This window comes from Pseudophryne corroboree, chromosome 5 (genome assembly GCF_028390025.1).
Source record: "Pseudophryne corroboree isolate aPseCor3 chromosome 5, aPseCor3.hap2, whole genome shotgun sequence".
NCBI lineage: Eukaryota > Metazoa > Chordata > Amphibia > Anura > Myobatrachidae > Pseudophryne > Pseudophryne corroboree.
The window spans coordinates 117,745,322-117,757,201 of NC_086448.1; the positions used below are offsets into that span (position 1 = coordinate 117,745,322).

Genomic DNA, 11,880 nt, shown 5'->3' on the forward strand with positions numbered 1-11,880 from the left:
GTTCTTGTAGAATGTGACTTTATATTCATACATTTGATCATAACTAATCGTCGCAATGTGCTACAATTTACTCATAGCTATCAAATTAATCCACACATTCTCCTGACCATTTTGACACTAAGCATGATATAATTAACTTGTTCTGTCCCCATAATACATATATATCTGGTTTTACACTGGTGCTGGACATGTTTTGTCTATGTGTAATTTGTGTTGTATGAATATGTGTCTGTGTGCATCTTTATGGCATTTCTCAGTGATTGCGCCTTTTACCGTATATACACCCACCACACTGCAACACGCACACCATGCGACTCTATGCATGATGTACAGTAAAGAAGCATAGTGCATCTATATATACGTCAATTGTGTCCTTACGCTACCACTGAGAAGTGCCACTCTGTGTGTTGTTTGTATGTGTTCTTTTTCTGACTTCAACAGTAGTCAGTAGAAAAATTATTTATGATCCATTTTAATAAGTGGTTCAAATGGGCAACTTGAAGGATTTTGAGGACTAACACAAGTCCCACAGCACTGTAGGAGGAACAACCAGAAGCTGATTGTGCAGCATACCCTGGAAAAAAGTGCGCACATCCTGTAAGTTGGTCATTTACTTTTGGAACCCTACAGTCAATGTGGACCCTTGCTCTTTCAAGTAAGCCACCTTCAAACCTTTACCCATTCGTGCCCGAAAGAGCGCTAAGACCCCGGAAACTCTGAAAGATTTAGGGTCCAACTTTGTTTCACTGCACCAATGAACATAGGCTGGCCATATTTGGTGATAAAGGCGAGCTAAGGAAGGTTTCCTTGCTCTGAACACTGTTTGAATCACCTGTTGAAAATATCCTGTTGCCATCAGGATAGAGGTTTCAAAGGCCACACTGTCAAAGACAGTCGATCCAGATGTCTGTGATAACAAGGACCCTGCATCAGTAGGTCTGGATGTTGAGGGAGCAGAATGGAGCATCCATTGCCATTCTCTGCTGGTTTTCTTTTTTAACTTTCTCACCACCCTGGGTAATAGGGTGATTGGAGAAACACATAAGCCAGAAGAAAAGTCTCATCTCACTGATACGGCATCCACAAAGATCGCTCTGGGATCCTTTGTTCTTTGACCGTATGTGAACACTTTGTTGTTCAGACAAGATTCCATGAGATTTCTCTGGCAAGCACCTCTAGTTTACTAGAGTCCGGAAAATCTCCGGGTGTAGAGCCCATTCGCTTCCCTGAATGGTGTGTTGACTTGAAAAAGTCTGCTTCCCCATTTAGGATTCCCGGAATGAAAACAGCGGACAAGGTTGGATGATGATGTTCTGCCCACTTTAGTATGTGCTTTACTTTCTTCATCACTTTTCGGCTGCGAGTTCCTCCCTGATGTAGAGGTACGCTACTACCATCACACTGTCCGAACGGACTGGACTGGTTTTCCCCAAAGACTGTCCTGTGCCTACATGAGTGTCCTGTACATGGCCCGAGGTTCCAACCTTTAATGGCAGACAACTTTCTTCTTTGGGAACACAACCTTCCTGACACTGCTGCCCAGTGTCAGAATTTTCCCTTTGTCCAGCTGGGATGCCTGTGGCCACCAGGCTAAAGACCTTCTTACTTTTATCGTAAGTACCATAGTCCGTTTTTATTATGTGATGCAATCCATTAATACCTACAGCACCTTGTATTCCCAGGTGGTTCCTCCAAGTACCAACCAGGCCAACACTGCGTAGCTTCCACGATCCGATGAGATTGGGTATATTCAGTGTGATATTTGGTAAGAATCAGACGCTGCAGAGACCTCGAGTGGAATTGTGCATACTTCACCCTGTCGATGTAGATACCATCAAACCCATCACCCTCATTGCCACTTGAATGGATATTGTTTGACTGTGTAACAAGTCATGAATCCTAGACTAAACCTTGGATATTTTGTTGCGAGGTAAAAATTTCTCTCTGCAGACCTGATCCAGTACAGCCCCCAAGTGAGTCATCCGGTGTCATGTAACTGGAGCCACTTCTGCCCAATTAATGAGTCACTTGTGCCTCTGCAAACACGTTATTGTCTGTTGCAGATGATGTAAGAGCAATCCCTGTGTGCCAGGATTAAAGATCATCTAGGTATGGGAAAATTCTTAACCCCTGCTGGCAGAGATAAGGTGTTATCACCCCCATATTCCTGGTAAATACTCTGGAGACTGTGGCTAACCCAAAGGGTAAGGCCTAGAACTGAAAATGCTGTTGGAGGATGGCAAACCTTAAATAACACTGATGGACAGTGGTATAGGAACATGTAGGTAAGCATCCTGTATATCCAGGGATACCATATAATCCCCTGGCTCCATGCCAAACATAAGCAATGTAACGATTCCAAGTGCAACCGAGGTTCCAAATGTATTTGTTCAGCATTTTAAGATTGAGCATGGGCCAAAAAGACCCATTTGGCTTCCAAATTAAAACCAGGTTGGAGTAAAACCTTGTCCTCGTTTGCAGGAGTAACTGGAATGACTATTCCTGACTGAAGCAATTTCTGAACTCCTTCTTGCAAAGCCTTGTCCTTCGTCTCTAGCAGAGACGGGCTGTCCTGAAGGCGAAATCATACCTAGAGATACTGTGCCAGATCTGTGACCTGAAGAAGTTGTCCCCCCCAGCCTGGGGTCCCCCAAGCAGAGGCCTACACCATTCGACTGATGGTTTATTTTTCTACAGCACCTGGTATTCCCAGATGGTCTCCCATCTGAGTACTGACCAGGCCCAACACTGCTTAGCTTCCAAAATCAAATGAGATTGGGCCTGTCCAGTGTGGTGTAGCTGTAGATCCCAACCAGACTTCTGGCAGCCCAATGCTTTACTAGTCTTCCCAGACCTTTCGCTCTTCCTAGAGACCAAAAAAAGGGCCGAAATGCGGAACTTTAGGATTAGAACTGTATGCGGAAGGAACTTGATCTTCTTGGAGTCTGCTTCTGACTCCAGAATATCTGTCAATTTTTTACCAAACAGAATATTTCCAGAAAAGGACAACGATTAAAAAACCTTTCTAGATTCTGAATCAGCTTCCACGTTCCAGCTAAACTGCTCTGCGAGAAGGTATAATTGGGGCTGATGCCCTGGAGGAAATAATGCCCATATCCAATGCTGCTTCTCCAGGATCATTGCAGTCTGTTTTTTTTATATGAGCTATATGAGATTTTTGATTGAAAAATCTCCTTCAAATGCATCAGCCCAGGCAACCACTGCCCTTGCCATTTAAGCCGAAGCCAAGGCTTGGCACTATGATGGCCCTAGACAGGGAAAGCAAAGATAAAGTAGATCACTTGCATAACTACTTTAGGAGCCCCCTCTTTTTAAACAATCCCCAACTGGAAGAAGATAATTGGAATTCCATTTCTTAGGAATTCTAAACTTTTTATTGGGCATAGCCCAAACCTCTTCCATGATTTCCGTCAGCTGATCTGACCCTGGACACACCCTGGTTTTGGGACGTTTAAACACAGGTGCCTTTGTTTTTAACACAGGCTCCTTCATTGCTTTAATTAACTCAGCTATATTCCAGAGCTGCGACCTACCTCTTTTTCGTATGATAAAGTAGAATAAATTGGGCTTTCATCTTCCGATGAATTTGACAATGTGTAGCCTGTGAGTGTGAAGATTGTACTTACCACCGGATCTGAGAAGCTGCTGCTGGGAGTGATACACCATAGGTGGATCTGCATGTAAAGGCTCTACCTGGTACAGGATTCTGGAGGAATTATCTATTCAGCTTATTGGATAAAGTCTGTACAAAGATAGCCCAAGGTGGATACATTTGTACCTGAATCTGCCTTGTATTTTTGCTGAAGCTAAAACACTATGCACACAAACCATCCTGAACCAGCCCGTGAGAGGATAATACAGCTTTGCAAAACAAACATGGTATGATTGTCCTCACCTTTGCCGCTCTTACACATGATAAATAATCCACACTTCCACAGTGTACTACACAATTTTGTGACTGTAATCACTTAAAATTTTTTTAAATGATATCCATCCGACCCTCCCATGCATCATCATTGAGGATCTGCAAGACAAACTTAACATAGTAAAGTCAGCATCATACTAGCAGAAAGTCACATGTTTATACATTAGTATAATAAGCAATATGAGTATATAATCAACTACAGTAACATTTTAAAAATGTAGGAGAACACATTTACTGAATCATGTTTTAAACAGATCTAACGTATTCAGACGCAATGCGAATAAACAACAGTAATGGTATACAGACTCATATGCAAATAGGCACTCATCTAACTATTCGTAATCAAAGGTAGAAATTTTAGTGCTGTATAACCCGTACTCAGTACAGTGGGATACAGGGAGACTCACCTCGCTTCCAAGATCGATCATACGTTAGCGAACGCTGAGTGGATCCAGACGCTTTTAGTGTACACTGCCGCTCCCTGAACCTAGTGAACACAGACACACCGGTCACACAGCCGCCTATACTGCGACCGGGTCCCCTCATGGTAGCATCTGGGACGGAAGAGAGGACACAGTTCATGGCGGGAGACTTGTAGGAAACTGGTCATGAACAGGAGGGATGGGCGACCAGGAGAGCGTCTGACTCCCCACTGCTGACATCAACCCTAGTGATCGCAGCCTCATGCTATTCCTGGAGCCTCTGATCCCTAAGGCCTAGCGCTGGTGCACCCGGGGTGGCAGCCGCATCAGCTACTGTTTGGTGGTCTCCTTCCCAAAACAGTGCGGCTGTGTCTGTATTCCTGTTCTAAGCGGAATCGATGCCTTACCTTCTCCCCGTGCTCCGGCCACAACCTGGTAACATCTGCTGGACATGCTAATATATCCGACACAGACGCCTGCCGAAACAGCACTGTACTCGTGGGTAAGCGTTGTCGCGACCCGGCGGAGAATTGTTGGAGCGACTCTTTCTAAGGTACGTATAAGTTGCTGTTTAGAAAGATCACTCAAAAATTAGTAAGACTATAACAATAAAATAAGAAAGCTTAGGGCTGCTAAAAAGCAGCAGCCCTCTGACCATGGTCCGGCTCCTGCCGCACCAAACAAAAAACTGATTTGCCCGAGTCAGTGGGCGGGGATATATGGACAGCCCGTTGCATCCTGGGAGGCCAGAAAGCTTTGATCGATTGGTGCCAATACGCTGATGCTCCATCATATCCCATTGTTATCCTGTGGATAACCTGTGGACCCTGCCGGAGAAATAACAGATTGTGGCCTCTGCAAAGAACGTATAAAGGATGGCACAACTATGAAGACATTTTGTGGTACCCCAGAATACCTTGCACCTGAAGTACTAGAAGATAATAACTATGGCTGGGCAGTAGACTGATGGTGTCTGGGTGTAGTCATGTACGAAATGATGTGCGACCGGCTCCCCTTCTACAACCAGGACCACGAGAAACTCTTTGAACTTATTCTAATGGAGGAAATTAGATTCCCTCGCACTTTATTACCTGAAGCAAAATCTCTGCTCTCAGGTTTGTTAAAGAAAGACCCAAAACAAAGGTTAGACAGTGGACCAGACGATGCAAAACAAATTATGCAACACAAATTCTTTTTTGGAATTGTATGGCAAGATGTATATGAGAAAAAGCTTGTTCCGCCTTTTAAGCCACAAGTTACATCGGAGACTGATACAAGATATTTTGATGAGAAATTTACAGCGCAGATGATCATTATAACACCGCCTGACCAAGAAAATGTAAAATTTGTTGATAATGAAAGAAGGTTGCACTTTCTCCAGTTTTCTTACTCTGCGAGCGGAAATGCTTAGACGTCTCAACTTTTTTTTTTTCATTGCAACACATAGACTTCATATTTTGTGCACTGAGCACATCAGACTTTGGGGGTAATTCAGACCTGATCGTAGCAATAAATTTGTTAGCAGTTGGGCAAAACCATGTGCACTGCATGGGGGGCAGATATTACAATTGCAGAGAGAGTTAGATTTGGGTGGCTTAATTTGTTTCTGTGCAGAGTAAATACTGGCTGTTTTATTTTTACACTGCAATTTATATTTCAGTTTGAACACACCCCACCCAAATGTAACTCTCTCTGCACATGTTATATCTGCCCCCCTCTCCCCCCGAAGGGAACATGGTTTTGCCCAACTGCTAACAAATTTACAGCAACGATCAGGTCTGAATTATCTCTCATTTCACATTTGCAAAGAAAAAAAAATAAGAATTTACTTACCGATAATTCTATTTCTCGTAGTCTGTAGTGGATGCTGGGGACTCCGTAAGGACCATGGGGAATAGCGGCTCCGCAGGAGTCTGGGCACAAAAGTAAAGCTTTAGGACTACCTGGTGTGCACTGGCTCCTCCCCCCATGACCCTCCTCCAAGCCTCAGTTAGGATACTGTGCCCGGACGAGCGTACACAATAAGGAAGGATTTTGAATCCCGGGTAAGACTCATACCAGCCACACCAATCACACCGTATAACTTGTGATCTAAACCCAGTTAACAGCATGATAACAGAGGAGCCTCTAGAAAAGATGGCTCACTACAGCAATAACCCGATTTTTGGTAACAATAACTATGTACCAGTATTGCAGACAATCCGCACTTGGGATGGGCGCCCAGCATCCACTACGGACTACGAGAAATAGAATTATCGGTAAGTAAATTCTTATTTTCTCTGACGTCCTAGTGGATGCTGGGGACTCCGTAAGGACCATGGGGATTATACCAAAGCTCCCAAACGGGCGGGAGAGTGCGGATGACTCTGCAGCACCAAATGAGAGAACTCCAGGTCCTCCTCAGCCAGGGTATCAAATTTGTAGAATTTTACAAACGTATTTGCTCCTGACCAAGTAGCTGCTCGGCAAAGTTGTAAAGCCGAGACCCCTCGGGCAGCCGCCCAAGATGAGCCCACCTCCCTTGTGGAGTGGGCATTTACAGATTTTTGGCTGTGGCAGGCCTGCCACAGAATGTGCAAGCTGAATTGTACTACAAATCCAACGAGCAATAGTCTGCTTAGAAGCAGGAGCACCCAGCTTGTTGGGTGCATACAGGATAAACAGCGAGTCAGATTTTCTGACTCCAGCCGTCCTGGAAACATATATTTTCAGGGCCCTGACAACGTCTAGCAACTTGGAGTCCTCCAAGTCCCTAGTAGCCGCAGGCACCACCATAGGTTGGTTCAGGTGAAACGCTGAAACCACCTTAGGGAGAAACTGAGGACGAGTCCTCAATTCCGCCCTGTCCGAATGGAAAATCAGATAAGGGCTTTTACAGGATAAAGCCGCCAACTCTGACACGCGCCTGGCCTAGGCCAGGGCCAACAGCATGACCACCTTCCATGTGAGATATTTTAACTCCACAGACTTAAGTGGTTCAAACCAATGTGACTTTTGGAACCCAAAAACTACATTGAGATCCCAAGGTGCCACTGGAGGCACAAAAGGAGGCTGTATATACAGTACCCCTTTTACAAACGTCTGAACTTCAGGGACTGAAGCTAGTTCTTTTTGGAAGAAAATTGACAGGGCCGAAATTTGAACCTTAATGGACCCCAATTTCAGGCCCACAGACACTCCTGTTTGCAGGAAATGTAGGAATCGACCCAGTTGAAATTCCTCCGTCGGGCCTTACTGGCCTCGCACCACGCAACATATTTTCGCCAAATGCGGTGATAATGTTTTGCGGTTACATCCTTCCTGGCTTTGATCAGGATAGGGATGACTTCATCCAGAATGCCTTTTTCCTTCAGGATCCGGCGTTCAATCGCAGCCGCGGTAAGTCTTGGAACAGACAGGGTCCTTGCTGGAGCAGGTCCCTTCTTAGAGGTAGAGGCCACGGATCCTCCGTGAGCATCTCTTGAAGTTCCGGTTACCAAGTCCTTCTTGGCCAATCCGGAGCCACGAATATAGTGCTTTCTCCTCTCCATCTTATAATTCTCAGTACCTTGTGTATGAGAGGCAGAGGATGGAACACATATACTGACCGGTACACCCACGGTGTTACCAGAGCGTCTGCGGAGGAAGTCTGCTTCCCAGTTGTCCATTCCCGGAATGAACACTGCTGACAGTGCTATCACATGATTTTCCGCCCAGCGAAGAATCCTTGCAGCTTCTGCCATTGCCCTCCTGCTTCTTGTGCCACCCTGTCTGTTTACGTGGGTGACTGCCGTGATGTTGTCCGACTGGATCAACACCGGCTGACCTTGAAGCAGAGGTCTTGCTAAGCTTAGAGCATTGTAAATGGCCCTTAGCTTCAGGATATTTATGTGAAGTGATGTCTCCAGGCTTGACCATAAGCCCTGGAAATTCCTTCCCTGTGTGACTGCTCCCCAGCCTCGCAGGCTGGCATCCGTGGTCACCAGGACCCAGTCCTGAATGCCGAATCTGCAGCCCTCTAGAAGATGAGCACTCTGCAACCACCACAGGAGGGACACCCTTGTCCTTGGTGACAGGGTTATCCGCTGATGCATCTGAAGATGCGACCCGGACCATTTGTCCAGCAGGTCCCACTGGAAAGTTCTTGCGTGGAATCTGCCGAATGGGATTGCTTCGTAGGAAGCCACCATTTTTCCCAGAACCCTTGTGCATTGATGCACTGAGACTTGGCTCGGTTTTAGGAGGTTCCTGACTAGCTCGGATAACTCCCTGGCTTTCTCCTCCGGGAGAAACACCTTTTTCTGGACTGTGTCCAGGATCATCCCTAGGAACAGAAGACGAGTCGTCGGAACCAGCTGCGATTTTGGAATATTGAGAATCCAACCGTGCTGCCGCAACACTACCTGAGATAGTGCTACACCGACCTCCAACTGTTCTCTGGATCTTACCCTTATCAGGAGATCGTCCAAGTAAGGGATAACTAAAACTCCCTTCCTTCGAAGGAGTATCATCATTTCGGCCGTTACCTTGGTAAAGACCCGGGGTGCCGTGGACCATCCAAACGGCAGCGTCTGAAACTGATAGTGACAGTTCTGTACCACAAACCTGAGGTACCCTTGGTGAGAAGGGTAAATTGGGACATGAAGGTAAGCATCCTTGATGTCCCGAGACATCATGTAGTCCCCTTCTTCCAGGTTCGCAATCACTGCTCTGAGTGACTCCATCTTGAATTTGAACCTCCGTATGTAAGTGTTCAAAGATTTTAGATTTAGAATCGGTCTCACCGAGCCGTCCGGCTTCGGTACCACAACAGTGTGGAATAATACCCCGTTCCCTGTTGCAGGAGGGGTACCTTGATTATCACCTGCTGGGAATACAGCTTGTGAATGGCTTCCAAAACTGCCTCCCTGTCAGAGGGAGACGTCGGTAAAGCCGACTTTAGGAAAACGGCGAGGGGGAGACGTCTCGAATTCCAATTTGTACCCCTGAGATATCACCTGAAGGATCCAGGGGTCTACTTGCGAGTGAGCCCACTGCGCGCTGAAATTCATTGAGACGGGCCCCCACCGTGCCTGAGTCTGCTTGTAAAGCCCCAGCGTCATGCTGAGGGCTTGGCAGAGGCGGGAGAGGGCTTCTGTTCCTGGGAACTGGCTGATTTCTGCAGCCTTTTTCCTCTCCCTCTGTCACGGGGCAGAAATGAGGAACCTTTTGCCCGCTTGTCCTTCTGGGAACGAAAGGACTGCGCCTATTAATACGGCGTCTTCTTATGTTGAGAGGCGACCTGGGGTACAAACGTGGATTTCCCAGCTGTTGCCGTGGCCACCAGGTCTGAAAGACCGACCCCAAATTACTCCTCCCCTTTATAAGGCAATACTTCCAAATGCCGTTTGGAATCCGCATCACCTGACAACTGTCGTGTCCATAACCCTCTTCTGGCAGAAATGGACAACGCACTTACACTTGATGCCAGTCGGCAAATATTCCGCTGTGCATCACGCATATATAGAAATGCATCTTTTAAATGCTCTATAGGCAATAATATACTGTCCCTATCTAGGGTATCAATATTTTCAGTCAGGGAATCCGACCACGCCAACCCAGCACTGCACATCCAGGCTGAGGTGATTGCTGGTCGCAGTATAACACCAGTATGTGTGTAAATACATTTTAGGATACCCTCCTGCTTTCTATCAGCAGGATCCTTAAGGGCGGCCATCTCAGGAGGGGTAGAGCCCTTGTTCTTACAAGCGTGTGAGCGCTTTACCCACCCTAGGGGGTGTTTCCCAACGCACCCTAACCTCTGGCGGGAAAGGATATAATGCCAATAACATTTTAGAAATTATCAGTTGTTATCGGGGGAAACCCACGCATCATCACACACCTCATTTAATTTCTTAGATTCAGGAAAACTACAGGTAGTTTTTCCTCACCGAACATAATACCCCTTTTTGGTGGTACTCGTATTATCAGAAATGTGTAAAACATTTTTCATTGCCTCAATCATGTAACGTGTGGCCCTACTGGAAGTCACATTTGTCTCTTCACCGTCGACACTGGAGTCAGTATCCGTGTCGGCGTCTGTATCTGCCATCTGAGGTAACGGGCGCTTTAGAGCCCCTGACGGCCTATGAGACGTCTGGACAGGCACAAGCTGAGTAGCCGGCTGTCTCATGTCAACCACTGTCTTTTATACAGAGCTGACACTGTCACGTAATTCCTTCCAACAGTTCATCCACTCAGGTGTCGACCCCCTAGGGGGTGACATCACTATTACAGGCAATTTGCTCCGTCTCCACATCATTTTCCTCCTCATACATGTCGACACAAACGTACCGACACACAGCACACACACAGGGAATGCTCTGATAGAGGACAGGACCCCACTAGCCCTTTGGGGAGACAGAGGGAGAGTTTGCCAGCACACACCAGAGCGCTATATATATACAGGGATAACCTTATATAAGTGTTTTTCCCCTTATAGCTGCTGTATTTTTAATACTGCGCCTAATTAGTGCCCCCCTCTCTTTTTTAACCCTTTCTGTAGTGTAGTGACTGCAGGGGAGAGCCAGGGAGCTTCCCTCCAACGGAGCTGTGAGGGAAAATGGCGCCAGTGTGCTGAGGAGATAGGCTCCGCCCCCTTCTCGGCGGCCTTATCTCCCGTTTTTCTGTGTATTCTGGCAGGGGTTAAAATTCATCCATATAGCCCTGGGGGCTATATGTGATGTATTTTCGCCAGCCAAGGTGTTTTTATTGCTGCTCAGGGCGCCCCCCCCTAGCGCCCTGCACCCTCAGTGACCGAAGTGTGAAGTGTGCTGAGGAGCAATGGCGCACAGCTGCAGTGCTGTGCGCTACCTTGGTGAAGACAGGATGTCTTCTGCCGCCGATTTTCCGGACCTCTTCTTGCTTCTGGCTCTGTAAGGGGGCCGGCGGCGCGGCTCTGGGACCGGACTCCATGGCTGGGCCTGTGTTCGATCCCTCTGGAGCTAATGGTGTCCAGTAGCCTAAGAAGCCCAATCCACTCTGCACGCAGGTGAGTTCGCTTCTTCTCCCCTTAGTCCCTCGATGCAGTGAGTCTGTTGCCAGCAGGTCTCACTGAAAATAAAAAACCTAAAACTAAACTTTTCACTAAGCAGCTCAGGAGAGCCACCTAGTGTGCACCCTTCTCGTTCGGGCACAAAAATCTAACTGAGGCTTGGAGGAGGGTCATGGGGGGAGGAGCCAGTGCACACCAGGTAGTCCTAAAGCTTTACTTTTGTGCCCAGACTCCTGCGGAGCCGCTATTCCCCATGGTCCTTACGGAGTCCCCAGCATCCACTAGGACGTCAGAGAAAATCCATCAATTAAATTGTTTTTATGTATGTATTTTTTTTATATAAAACTATATATATATATATATATATATATATACATACATCCATATACATTATGTTGGACAATGACACAGCCGATGTTTTGAGAATGGGCTCACACGCTGTCAACAGAACAAAGGAATAATAAGCATTCTATGAATAAGGAATCAAAAATAAAACAAAA

The 11,880-nt window shown here is 46.5% G+C and overlaps 1 pseudogene; it reads right to left on the reverse strand.

The window, feature by feature from the left end:
- Window positions 1-2,688: 2,688 nt before the first annotated feature.
- On the reverse strand, window positions 2,689-2,807 carry LOC134930692 (5S ribosomal RNA; annotated as a pseudogene).
- Between the last annotated feature and the right edge of the window lie 9,073 nt (window positions 2,808-11,880).